The sequence below is a fragment of the Typopeltis vanoorti genome, chromosome 1 (assembly GCF_054136105.1).
Source record: "Typopeltis vanoorti isolate ZY-2024b chromosome 1, IOZ_Tvanoo_1.0, whole genome shotgun sequence".
NCBI lineage: Eukaryota > Metazoa > Arthropoda > Arachnida > Uropygi > Thelyphonidae > Typopeltis > Typopeltis vanoorti.
The window spans coordinates 28,446,300-28,460,411 of NC_143549.1; positions in this window are offsets into that span (position 1 = coordinate 28,446,300).

Consider the following 14,112-nt stretch of genomic DNA (forward strand, 5'->3'; position numbering starts at 1 on the left):
AATATAATATATAATATGGTTAATATAATATATGGAAGTATAACTGGAAGTATACACTGGTTTGCTATATATATATATTTTTATTTTCTAAAACTTTTATTTTTTTTACTTAATTTGGTAAACCTATTTTAGAGGCAAAACAGAATTATTTTCAAACCACTTCTGCCCTCCAGTAAATGGGATATCAATATCATTGTTGGTGAAATATATCTCCTGCCAAAAAGTTAAATCAACTATAGCATTTAAAAAAAAACAAAAAAAACATAATAAGTTATACAAGTCAGAGATTGAATTTATGATTATGATTAGATACTAGAAATACAGGTGTATTAATAAATACAAATAGAAAAAAAAGTTTAGAAAAAAAATATATTTTCCACCAATTACTTCAATTTCCACAGCTACTTCAATTTTAGTATCTCTTCTGAGTCTGGCTCCTACTAATGATAGCATGCTTCTAATGATAGCATGCTTCCTACCAGGGAGTATAGCGGTTCTGCTTAGTGGCTGATTTTTGCCTGTCAGGGTGGAACCGCTGCTGAGTTTCCTGTCCTCTAGTGATGAGCTAAGTAGTGATTCTTGTGATCTTGTAGATCACTAGAGTTTTGTAGATTTTCAATAAAGATTGAAACTGGTCTGGGTGGTGGCCCTTCCCATAATGCATAGCATTAGACACACCCAAAAGGATATATGCTTTGCATCATGAAATACTGAGGCAAATAATGCGAAGTCATTAACCTCCATATTCAAGTAGTCTCACTGCTTTTTCAAAGTATCTCAGTCACTGATACCTCATACTGATACATCACCACCATCAACTCCATATTCAAGTTGCACTTCACACTCTCTCTCTCTCTCTCTGTGGCTGCTCTAAAAATTCATAGCTTTTCCACATAAATTAACAGATATATGTAGCACACCTCACATTTTTCAAAATTTAAGTCATGCATAAACAAAGCTACTGCCATCTTTCTTTCAATGCCCATCAGTATACCCAGCTCTATGTTTAAAGATTTTATAAGCAAGCTCAAACAAACAAGCCCATACCCACTACAGATGTTTTTTTCAAACTAAATTTCTTACACATAAACACAAAAATTCACAGTTAATTAGAGAAAAAAAAAAACATCTAAACCCAGAGTGTTCCTGTACAAGTCATTCTGTAAACTGCTACCTAGCATCAACTAAATTTTTTTTCAACATTTCTTATCTTCAAGGAGTGTGTGAGCACTATGATAGTACTGTATAATTAATTTTATATTTACTAGCTTTCAATCAACAGTTTTCTTCCAAATTAATTAGTTTTTTGTAATTCTCTAGTATTGTCAGATCTTTTCAAACTATCATTGAACTCTTTATTACAATTAATTACAAAATATAAGCACACCTTTATGGCATTCGTATAGTGAAGGTATGTAAGTTCTTTTCACTAAGCTTTGATATCTTCCAGGTCTACCTACTCACTGATGAGACCTCAAAAAAGGTTGAAACTGGTCTGAGTAGTGATCTCTCCTCATAATGTAATGACAGTATTATCTCCTAGGAGCTGTGTTTTACATTATGAGAGAATATCAAGAATAGTGAGGGATCTTGCTCCACCTTTGCTTTGAATTGCCTTCGCCGATAGTTTTTCGGCATTGAAACTCATATAGATCGTAGTTCTCGATCTTGAGTTTCACTTACTGGCTATATAACAACATAGGATTTTTATCATTGAACTTTTTGCAGAACTCATCTATGAGAGGTTGAAAGTTTTTTACCTTGGGTATAATATATGTTAAAGATACCAAGTTATTTTAAATATAAACCTGGTTTTTTACTCCATTTCCCAAGTAAGCAAACAGACAAGTCAGTCAAGCTTGCGCCTGCAAGTGTTGCAAGTCTAGCTGACCCTGCATGTAGTGCAAGTCCAAGGCAACTCGTGGTAAAGGTAGAATAAGCTCTGATCACTATTCTTAATATTTACCCTTAATGCAAAGCCCATCTCCTTGAGGAGATGTATGATGCTATGTATTAAAGGCAAGGGACCATTACCCAGACCGTTTAGTGGTAGTGGCCCCTTGCCTTTAATACATAGCATCATACATCTCCTCCTGGAGATGTGCTTTGCATTAAAGGTAATTAATCTAACTTCCCTTTTCTATATAGAATTCATAGCGTGTATAACTTTACCAAAAGAGACAACCTAATTTTTTGGATGCAGTACAGAGGAGGCAATATTTGTGATATGTTTGTGTCAAGATTTGAGGTTAGAGTTATCCTAATAATATAAGTCTCATCTTGAATAGAGATATTTGATTATTGTCAAGAGTATGATTGGAAGAAAAGATTTTTTTTTTTTTTTGTGGGAAATAATCTTAAAATCTCCTTAAAATTTTTACCTAAAACAGTAAAATTTTCAAACATTTCTTCATATTTACATTTGTGGCTAATTGGCATTCCTATAATTTTTTTTTACCACAAAACTTCCTTCTTTACCTTGATAAGTACATGTTCTTCATTATCATTAGATCTCCAAATAGCCCAAAGACTTATTATGGAAGGTCCAGTGTCACACACACAACATAGGTATCATACTGTACCTTAAATGCATTCACCATTTTTTCACAATCACTGCATTCTCAGGCAATACATCACCTACTGCTCTCCAGCCCCATTCATACCCTTCATGTACAGTTTAACACAGTAATAGCTTCTTGTTCTTCTCCCCCTTTCCATCTTCCTCTCATTTTATTGAAACCTTATCCAGATTAATCTGGTTAATAACTCATTATTAATTTATGTAATTGTAAGTTGATAATGATCAATTTATTGATTATCAACTCAATCCTATTGTTATCCTCCTCCTCTCTCCTATCCACTTGATCTTGCAAATTGCATTTCATCAACCTTTCTACACAGTGAACATTCCAGAAAGTATTTTAAGAGTCAATCTCTAGGCCCTTTATAATATTTCTTCATTCTTATAAACACCAGGTGAACAAATTTATGAATTACTTATTTAATATCTCCAGATACCTCATCTCCTTCACCTCCTGTAAGATGCCCCAAGGTATTGTATATTCTACATCCCATCTTTTCTTCCTGAATTTTAAAACCTTTCACCTTGCAACACTGAACTGGCATCTCCATTCCCATGCCTATTCACGAAGTCTGTTCAAGTCCTCTGGTAAAGCCATAACATCTGCTCTACTCCTCATAGTTCTTCCCAACTTTGCATTATCTGAAAACAGCTTCACATCACAATTCAAACCTCCATTATCATTAATATATAAGTTTAACAGCAGTAGTCCTAAAACAGATCTTAGAATACACCAAGATTGATCTTCCTCTTATTGATTACTGCCCCCCCCCCATATAACTTGCAAGTCTCCAATACCCCATCTATTTAGTTAATTACAAGATTTTCATGTGACAGTATATCAAAGCTCTTTGCAAAATATAAATATACCACTGCGTATGCATCTTCCCCCCCCTCCTCTAGTGAATTTGTCACCTTGTTATAATAAGATGATTGCTAAAATACAACCTTCCTAAAGTAAACCCAGGCTATCCTTTAAAAAGAATGTTATTGTCAACCTAATTCTAAATCTTGGTCATGTCTAAGTTCACCATCATGTTAACCACAACTCTGCTTTGTGTCTGGAGTCCAGTGTAAAACTCATATTAAAAAAAGGTACATCAGAGTTGTGAACTCCCTGGAACATTCCTTCACAACACTTGGTGAATTATCATCAAGTACTATGGCCTTATTAACATAAAGTTTACTCATTTCCCCCATATATTTCTGCTCATTCACCATCAGTCCTCCTTCCACCCTTCCCACTGCATTCAAGTTCTGCATAGTCACATTCATGAGAACACAGTTTCTTTATGAATTACTTATTTAATATCTCCACTGTATCCTCTTCAGGGGATATTATTCTGTCACCTTCACTAACTAATATTATCCTCCCATAATCATGCTTTCTTCTACTCCCCATGAATTAAAAGAATTCCATTTTATTCCCCTTCTCTGATTAGCTAAATTGCTGCTTATAGTGCACTTTGCTACCTTACCAAGTATGTCACCTTTCTTTCCTGCTCTTTGTTCTTCTCATGCAGTTAATTATTACCACTCATTTTCTGATTGTTTGTCTAATTCTTCATTCATTCATCATCATCATCATTATTATTTTTATTTCATGGATGCCTCTATGTAGTCCTAATTACTTATCATGGAAAACCCAAACTATCAACACAGTATCTCCATACATCTCCTTGAAACTACTGACAGACAAATGGTTTCAAGGCACTTACAACTGACTCAGACAACCCATTCCATTCCATTCATTCACTACTCTCCAAACAAAAAATCTAGTCTTCAAGACTTTGCTAGCTATACTCTAACCCAACTTCCAGGAATGGCCTCTTGTTCAAGTGCAGAAACATTTCCCTTGCATCATTCCTATAAAATCCTTTAAATAACTTAAATGTTTCAATCATATCTCTCCTTTTTTGCCTATCAGCCAACTTTTGTAATCCTGAATCTGTTCTCATAGGGTGCACTTCACAGACTGCTCACCATCTTGGTCACTCGCCTTTGGATTTTCTCCACCACTTTCTTATCCCGAAGAAGCCCAGGCAACCAGACCAGAGCACAGTAATCCAAATGTGGTCATATCACGACTTTATAAAGAGGAATGATAACTCCCTTATCTCTGGTTGCTAGTATGTTCTTCAATAACCAAGTAATAATGTGAGATACCCTGGCTACTTTAGCAATATGCCCTCTAAACTTCAACTCTCTATCTACTACTATCCCCAAATCCCAGTCTTCATCAATTTCCTGGAGTACAGTTCCCTTAATGTGCTACACAGTTTGTAATCTCATACCAAGAAGTTCCACACACACACACACACACACACACACACACACATCCCATTCTCATTGAAGTCTTCATATGAATGGCTACTCCCCCCCTTCTCTCAGAATACGTTATCTTTTACTCTTTCCTCCACACACACACACACACACACACACACACATATATATATCCCTTTCTCATTGAAGTCTTCATATGAATGGCTACTCCCCCCCCCTTCTCTCAGAATACATTATCTTTTACTCTTTCCTCAGCAATCTCCTGATGTTCATTCTCACATTTTCTCTTTCCAAATATTATAAATTCACTATTACTATTTCTACCAACTTATTTGCTCAATCACTCACTCACCTTATAATTTTGCTACACCTCTACCAATTAAATCTCTATATACAATGCCACTCTCGAATCATGGCCATCTTTTCATTCTTCCATACATACAATTTTCCTCTTTTAACTCCACATGTTCTCCAACTCTGTTTTCATGTTTAAATTACATGTTTGATTTAAAAGGTGGTAGAGAGGGAGTGGGTCATGGACTATTTAAGCCAATACTGGAAACCACATGGACAAGCATGTTAAACCTACCACGATATTAAAATATCATTCATATAACTCTTTTTGTAGGAGGAGAAATGATTGTGGAAGAATGACATTGTATGATAAAAATGGGAATAGAGTGAGTGATGCAGAGGACATAGTGGAGTTGTTCAATGAACACTTTATTGGAGTATTTCATCCTGGAGTAGTTGGTTTTAATACTAGAAGGATAGGGCAGGTTCAGGTTTAGTACTTTACAAATCAGTTAATCTTTCCTAACTTTTTATTTTTTATTTATTTTTTTTTTTTTAAGGAAATTTATTGACCTTTTTAGTTATCTTACACCAGCTACTTAGGTGGTGCTTTTTGGAATTGTCAGTTATTGTTTAATTTGAGTTTAATGTACTGAAGATGCCTGTGACACAGAGGCGAAAATTATACTATTAAATAATCTTTGTACGTGAGTTTTTTCCATTAGTAATTTTGTATCGATAGGTTTAGAGGTGCAAGAGGATAGTGCATTCCAAATACTGAGTACTCTGAATGTCAGTAAATCTGTGGGACTGGATTTTCCTGCCATGGGTTTTGAGAAAACGTGCTAAAGAACTGACAGCTCTGTTGACCTGGCTTTTCATTGAAAGTCTGGCTATGGGAAAGGTATCCAAGGAATGGAAGGAAGGTAAGATAGTGACATTGCATAAGGGTGGTAGCAGACTGGAAGTGTCTAATTATAGGCCAGTTTATGGTTCTTCAGTAGTTGTTAAGATCTTGGAGAAATTAGTGAGGGACCGTATCCAGCGTTGGACAGATGAAGGTAATGTTGTCTGTGAGAGTCAACACGGATTTGTTAAGGGGGCACTCTTGCTTTAGTAATATGATTACATTTTATAATAAAGTGAAAAGAGCAGCTGATGAGGGAAAGGCATATACTGCCATTTTTTTGAATTTTGCAAAGGCATTTGACAGGATGCCACATGATAAGCTGATATTTAAGTTGCAGCACATGGGTTTAGATGTCCGGCTAGTCAACTGGATTCAGCATTGGCTATCTGATTGGTATCAGAGATTTGTGTATGTTGGACAATATCAAGGAGGCAGAAGGGGTCCCACTGGGCTCAGTATTGTATTGTTTAACCTTTATATCAATGACATTGTCAGTGGATTGCAGTTTGATATTCAGTTGTTTGTAGATGATGTAAAGTTGGGAAGGGTTCTTAGTAATAGTGCAGATGTTGCAGCCCTGCAAGAGGATTTGAATAAACTAGACTGATGGGCAAATTAATGGGGGGTATCTGTTTAATGCAGCAAAATGTAAGGTCTTGAAGTTTGGGATACATCAAATCAATGGGAGGCTGCATACTCGATTGGAGGAGCTGTACTGGAGGAAGTAGGGGAGATAAGAGATCTGGGGAGTGATGATTGATAGAAAACTGAAATTCAGGGAGCATATTGCAAAGGGGTGTAGGTAACCAAGAGGAATGCTGCAATACTGAGAAGGACGCTGACCCGCAAAGATAAAAGAGTTATCATTCCATTGTATAAGACACTGATCGGACCACACTGAGACTATTGTTCTCAAATTTGGTTACCAGGATTTGAAGGAGATAAATTAACTGTGGAAAGGGGTATAGAGGCAGATAACAAAGATGGTTTCAGGACTTTATAATGTTAGTTATGAGGATTGGCTGAGGAATGTGAACTGCAGAGTTTGGTAGATAGAAGATTGAGAGGTGATTGAGACTTTTAAATTGTTGAGGTAGTTCCGAGTTGACACTGGGGAGTTCTTTCGCTTAGTGAGCAAGAGGGTGAGGAGTGGTTTCTTTACATGGAGGGAGGTTGAACTGTGAAATGCATTGCCTGGTAGAGTAGTGAGAGCACGAACAGTCAGTGAGTTCAAGGAGTGGTATGATAGACTTTGTGTTTTCTAGGAAGGATCTCCCACTATGAGTCTTTTGACTCCATGGAGGCCTGAATAATAATAATAATAACAATAATAATAATCGATATCTTAAACAAAACTAAAAAAAACTTTGTTGTCCTCTCATATGCAGTTACAGGTATCACCATCATCAGCTATATGATAGATAAAAAGCAAAAGCATACAAATTAATTTTTTTTGAAAAAAGGTTATCTTAATATAATCTCAATTATTGATCTGCTTTCTTTTTCACTTCGTTAATGTACTCAGTTATTTTGTAGTTAAAATAAGGACTGTTATAATAACTTAAAAACTTTTAGACATTTTTGTATATTCTATGATGAAACAAGCAGTATTCAGATTTCTCTTCTGTATTTTAGATCGAAATATGCTGGTATATATATTCTAAGCATTACACGTGAGCTATATCTTTAAAAGTGCCTGTGGTTTGATGATCAGAGAGTTAAAAACAAACGATAAGCACTGTAATGAACTTTAATGAAATAGCACAAATATTTTGTACTAAAATTAACAGTGCATCATCATCAAAATAAACCTTGAATGGAACATGAGGATTTTAGATTTTGAAAGAGTTGATATCACAGAATTCCACATCACTGATCTATCCATATCAGCCAAGCATTGCGCAGAAAGAAGTCAGTAATATATCAAGGAACCAAAAAAAGCACTTAAAGGGTGATAGTAATACATTCTGTAGTTTGGAGAGTCTACCAGGGGGGGGGGTCATGTTAGTAGTAGAATACTATTTGGAGCTGTACTATCTCAGTTTCTCTGGCAGGGTAGCTACACATAACATCACTATGGCAATTAACAGCACATACTGTGATAGTATAAAGATCATCATTTACTGATCCAGTAAATAAAGTAGATAAAGATCCAGTAGATAAAGTATGTGATATGTAGTGGTGAATTATGCTATGCCCTTTTTCTGATGTAGATGAACAAGTGTGCATGTAGCAGATGCTTGGGAAATTTCTCATATTCAAATGTATCTTCCAAATGTGGTTTGATGGAGAAGTGTAATAATTCTGCCCTTTGGTCGTAGTTCCTGAAAGAATCAAAACTGGTAGATATGAAACACTTTTTTGCAGTTCTTTATATACCACAAAAAGATGACATGGTATATTGTTGAAAAATTAGCCCACAGATTCCAAATCTGAACCACTCGATAGAAGACCTGTGAATGTAGGTGTGAATCAGATCTATGTAACCAATGGCAGTGCATGGAAGCTAAAACCAACTGACTCTTTTTGTTACATACTCTTCCTTGCAGAGAGTATGCCTAGAAAGTCGAAAGTGTGATCAAGACAGAAGATGGGCCAGAATAGCATTTTGTGACCTCAGTTTGGGTTTCTTTGAAATATAGGGATGACTCAATTTTTTTTTATTTGTTTTTAGCTGCAGAAATGTTTTTTAGTTTATTAAGTATGTTTTGAAATGTTTAAGGCAGTTTTCATTTCTCCCATTTTGAGTTATTGAGAGAAAATAAATATATTTGCTTTAAATATTTAAAGTATTATTATTATCTTATGAAATTTCATAATGGCAGTATGTTGCACTCTTTGATTGGAAAAGGCCTAAGTTTGATTCTTGTCATGATGAGAGGAATCTTTATATCAGTTTTTTCAGTTGAAGGTGAGTTAGCCAATCTCATATGGAGGAGGTAGCAGGGTTTTTTTTCCCAAGAAACTTGGGTTTTTCATCCTGAATGCTGACAAATTGACCTTGAGAACATGCAATTTACAGACATAAATACTAGTGGTGGTGGTCAGTAGATGCTGTTGGTATAGATGATGATGATGGTAGTAGTGGTTCACTGGAGTTGGTGTATTAAGTGGTGGAGACAGAGAGTTGTAGAGTAGGTGCCCTCCCTCAATGAGTCTTTGGACTTTTTGGAGGTGTCATGTAATAATAATAATAATAACACTTTTTTTACCTTTAAATTTGTAGGTGGCGAACAGCTGTTAAGTCTGTAAGTTTTCTGCGCCCAAAACTTGATTTATCGTCTAGTCTTAAAGCAGATCCCACATTTTCAAACTATCTACAGCAAATAATGAGGTAAGTTATGTTACTTTTCAAGGTTTATGTCTGTTCATCTATTTCAGGTTATTATTGTCATTATATATATATATATGCCGTATTTTTTGCTTTATAAGATGCACTGGTGTATTGGACACATCACATTTTTCATGTCGAATTTTTGGAAATAAAATAATCTTTACAGTTATGACACACGAATTATGCATCAAAAAAGTACTGAGCAAGCACTTTGCAAGAGTATGTCATCCAGGTGGTGATATTGCAGGAATGAAGGAACCAATAGCTTATACGGGAATTGAGGTGAATGAAATGGAGGTGAATAGTATATTACAGAACCTTAATGTGAATACATCTGTGGGATTGGTTGGTATACCAGCTTGGGTATTACGTGAAGTGGCTAAAGAATTGTCAGTGCCCTTGACCATTTTGTTTAATCTGAGTCTCGAGTCTGGGTTAGTCCCAAGGGGGTGGAAAGAGGGGAAAATAGTTCCACTGCATAAAGGAGGCCCCAAGACTGCTGTTGCAAATTACCGACCGATCAGCATATCAGGAGTTGTTGTCAAGGTTTTGGAGAGAGTAGTCAAGAGAAAAATACAGTAACGGATAGATGAAAATGGGATACTGTATGGGGGACAGCATGGTTTTGTGAAGGGTAAATCATGCCTCACTAACATGCTCACATTTTATAACACAGTGACGGCTGAACTCGATAAGGGTAATGGGGATACAGTGATACTGCTGGACCTTGCTGAAGACTTTGACAGGATACCATATGGAATTCTAATCAGTAAACTGCAGCATATGGGGATGGATATAGGGTTGGTGAGATGGATAGGAGAGTGATTGATGGAGAGATATCAGAATGTAGTTGATGGAGAGATATCCGAGAGTAGTTTATTCAGGGGTAGAGTCCAAAAGACGACCTGTGACTATTGGTGTGCCGCAGGGTTCTGTTCTTGCACTACTACTAATTAATTTGTTCATTAATGATACAGGAAAGGATCTGAGAGGAACTATTCATTTGTTTGCTGATGATGGATAGAGCAATAGCAAATGCACACGATGTCAAAATTTTGCAGGATGATTTGAATAGATTGGAGGACTGTACTAAGGAGAATGGGTGTCAATTTAATCTGGCAGAGTGTAAGGTTATGCATTTTGGGGTGAAAAGATTACAGCAGTATACCACATTGGTGGAACTGTACTCCAGGAGATTGACGAGACCAGGGATTTGGGAGTGTTGGTGGACAGGGAGTTGAAGTTTAGGGGGCAAATTGCAAAAGTGGCTAAATCAGCTCATCAAATCCCTTAGTTACTGAAGAATACTTTGACGAGCAGAGACAAGCAAGTTATTGTTCCTCTGTATCGAGCCTTGATAAGACCCCATCTCAACTACTGTGCCCAGATTTGGTCACCTAGGTTTCATCTTGATGGGGAGGAGGTGGAGAGGATCCAGAGGCGATTGACCAAGATTATAGCAGGTCTATGGAATGAACCTTATGAGAACAGGTTGAAGATTTGTGGGTTGCAGAAATTGGTTGATAGGCAGAAGAGTGGTGATATGATTGAGACATTCAAATTAATGAAGGGTTTCCTATAAGATTAATTCAGAGAATATTTTTCAGAACAGGACTAGTGGTGGGAGGACTAGGGGCCATCCATGGAAACTGGGCAAGAGTGCAGTTAGCGAGGTGTTAGAACTAGGTTTTTTTACTTGGAGAGTGGTGAATGAGTGGAATGGGTTGCTAGAGTCTGTTGTGGGTGCCATGACTGTGAATGAGTTGAAGGCAAAGTATGGTAGATGCTGTGTGGATGTTGAATAGTTGTTCTTGACATGTTTTGGGCCTCCCTCGATGAATCTAAAGACTCCTTGGAGTTGCCCGTAATAATAATAATATAATATGTATACTGTATTTTTTGTCTTATGAAATGCACCATTGTATTGGACACATCACATTTTTCATGTTGAATTTTTGGAAATAAAATAATCTTCACAGTTATGACACATGAATTATACATCAAATTTTTCATGTAAATATATATATATATTTTTAATTTTAAATTTTAATACATGTATTATATATTTATTTTTTGCGATATTTTTGTTTTTTTCATGCATGTATAAATAATTTTTCTTCATAAATTGAAGCACCATGATGGAGACCCTGTAAAATCAATGATGTTTCTTTTTGTTGCCAATAATTTCAGTCACTGAATAATCATTTTTGTAAATAAGCAGCAACTGATCTTCTTTGATCCATTATCCAAGTTTTTAATTCATTTTCAATTTCTGGCCATTCTACATTAGGTTTTCTGCAGAGACTGTGATTTTTCGAATTTACTTCTATTAATTACTGCTCTTGTGTCCTTCAAGTTAATACTATCTTTTTCTGTAGGCTGAGGCCCAAAATGCTGCTCTGCTACTCTACTGCCATACTTTCTTGCATACTCAATCACATTATGCTTAAATGCAATCATAAAGCTATGGCTGTGCTTCATAGAATCCAAGAGTTATATAAAAATTTTTTTTAATATAATAATGTACTGATTACTAGTTTAAATGCATGACTGTTAATGACCATGCAACTATTCAAACTGATCACTCATTACTGACAAGTGAATGACACCCCATAAACTGCATATGCATAAAAATACTTTGGTGTATAAGATGCATCCATATTTTCAGATAAATTTTAGGTGCAAAAAAGGATGTCTGATATGGCAAAAAATACGGTGTGTATATATATATATATATATATACGTACACACCGTATATATATATATATATACGTGCATATATATACACAATTGTCACAAACTCTAGTAATTAATCAAAGTAGCATAATATGCCATTTCAATAATTACTTGGTACATGCAATTAGCACTGGAGTGTTCTTAGGCTGCATGCTTTTCACTGACTCTTCCTCTTATACAGAGTGAGTAAAAAGTATGGAGCCCAAGTGCACTCCAGCATTGATTGGAAAAATTTGAAGAGATGAATCCATCTACCATGACAAATAATGCATGATCAGAGATGAATCTGACAACTTAGTAGAAAAGGGTAAAAGGTAGAGTAGACCATTAGATGATAGTATGCTAAGCAGGCTGCTGTTTTAAACCTGATCAAATGTCCTAGAAATATAAAGAACAGCTACATGTTTTTTACAAACATTTCCATCGCTTGTGTTTAAAGGTGTGGTGATGAAGGTCTATTAGTTAATTGGTGACCAGCGATTAACTAATAGACCTCCAGGCAGTGGAGAAGCTAGGGTTGCTGATTACCTTCTCCGTGATAAATGAGAAAACGTGAAAGCAATTATTAGCGGGTATCTGAGGAAAGCAATATTAGATTGTGTTCCCATGGTCAGGAGGTCAAACAAGGCAGGCGTTAAATGGATGAGCAGTAGTATCAAGCTTGATCTGCAAAAAAAGAAAACATTATGGAGAATTTACAAGGAGAAAGGCAACCAGTACACCCATGAGCAGTACAAGGCTCAAGCTAGGAAGGTTACCAGCATAGTAAGAAAAGCTAAATCAGATTATGAGAAGACCTTAGCCAAAGAGATCAAGAGTAATCCCAAAGAGTTCTTCCGCTATGTGGCAAGTAAGAGGAAGAATGACTTCGGAAGGATAACTTTAGTGGGTGCTGATGGTATTGAGGTGACAAAATCAGATGTAATAGTCAAGTTACTGAGTGATCACTTTTCAAAAGTCTATCACCCAAGTGAGGATATCTCTATACCTGTAGCAATACCTAATGTGAGAATTGAAGCTAAAGAATCAGAGGTATTGAATATATTGCAAAATTTAAATGCAAACACTGCTGTAGGCTTAGATGGAATATCAGCTTGGGTATTGTGTGAATGTGCAAATGAATTGTCAACCCCTCTTACTTGGATATTTAATTTAAGTTTGAACTCTGGTATGGTCCCTAAGGAGTGGAAGTTAGGCAAAGTGGTTCCTTTGCATAAGGGTGGCTCTAAAACTGCGGTAGTTAATTACAGACCAATCACCATCTCAGGAGTAGTGGTGAAAGTATTGGAAAAGTTGGTTAAAGACAAAATTCAAGAATGGGTGGATCAGGATATGATACTCTATAGAGGCCAACATGGTTTTGTTAAAGGTAGATCCTGCCTTAGCAATCTATTAACTATTCATAATAGAATAACATCTGAGTTGGACAAAGGAGCAGGCTACACAGTGGTATTTCTGGATTTTGCTAAGGCTTTTGATAGGATACCCCATAGAACATTGTTACGCAAATTGGAGCAGATGGGAATGGATATTAAATTGGTGATATGGATAGGAGAATGGCTCGGGGAGAGATACCATAAGGTGGTGTATGGAGGAGCTGAGTCCAGAATGAGGCAGGTGATCACTGGTGTGCCGCAGGGCTCTGTGCTTGGGCCAATGTTGTTTAATTTGTATATAAATGATATAGGGAATGGCTTAAAGGGAGATATTCAGTTGTTTGCTGATGATGCAAAGTTGTGTAGCGCAATAAAAAATCAAGCTGATGTTGAAAGTTTGCAGGATGATTTAAATAAGCTTGTAAAATGGGCAAAAGATAATGGATGTCAGTTCAATGTGGAAAAGTGTAAAGTCATGCATTTTGGGATTAAAAGAAAACCAGCTGTGTTCTACATTGATGGAAAGGTACTCCAAGAGATTGATGAGGCTAGGGACTTAGGGGTGTTGGTAGATAGGGAGATGAAGTTCAGAGGACAC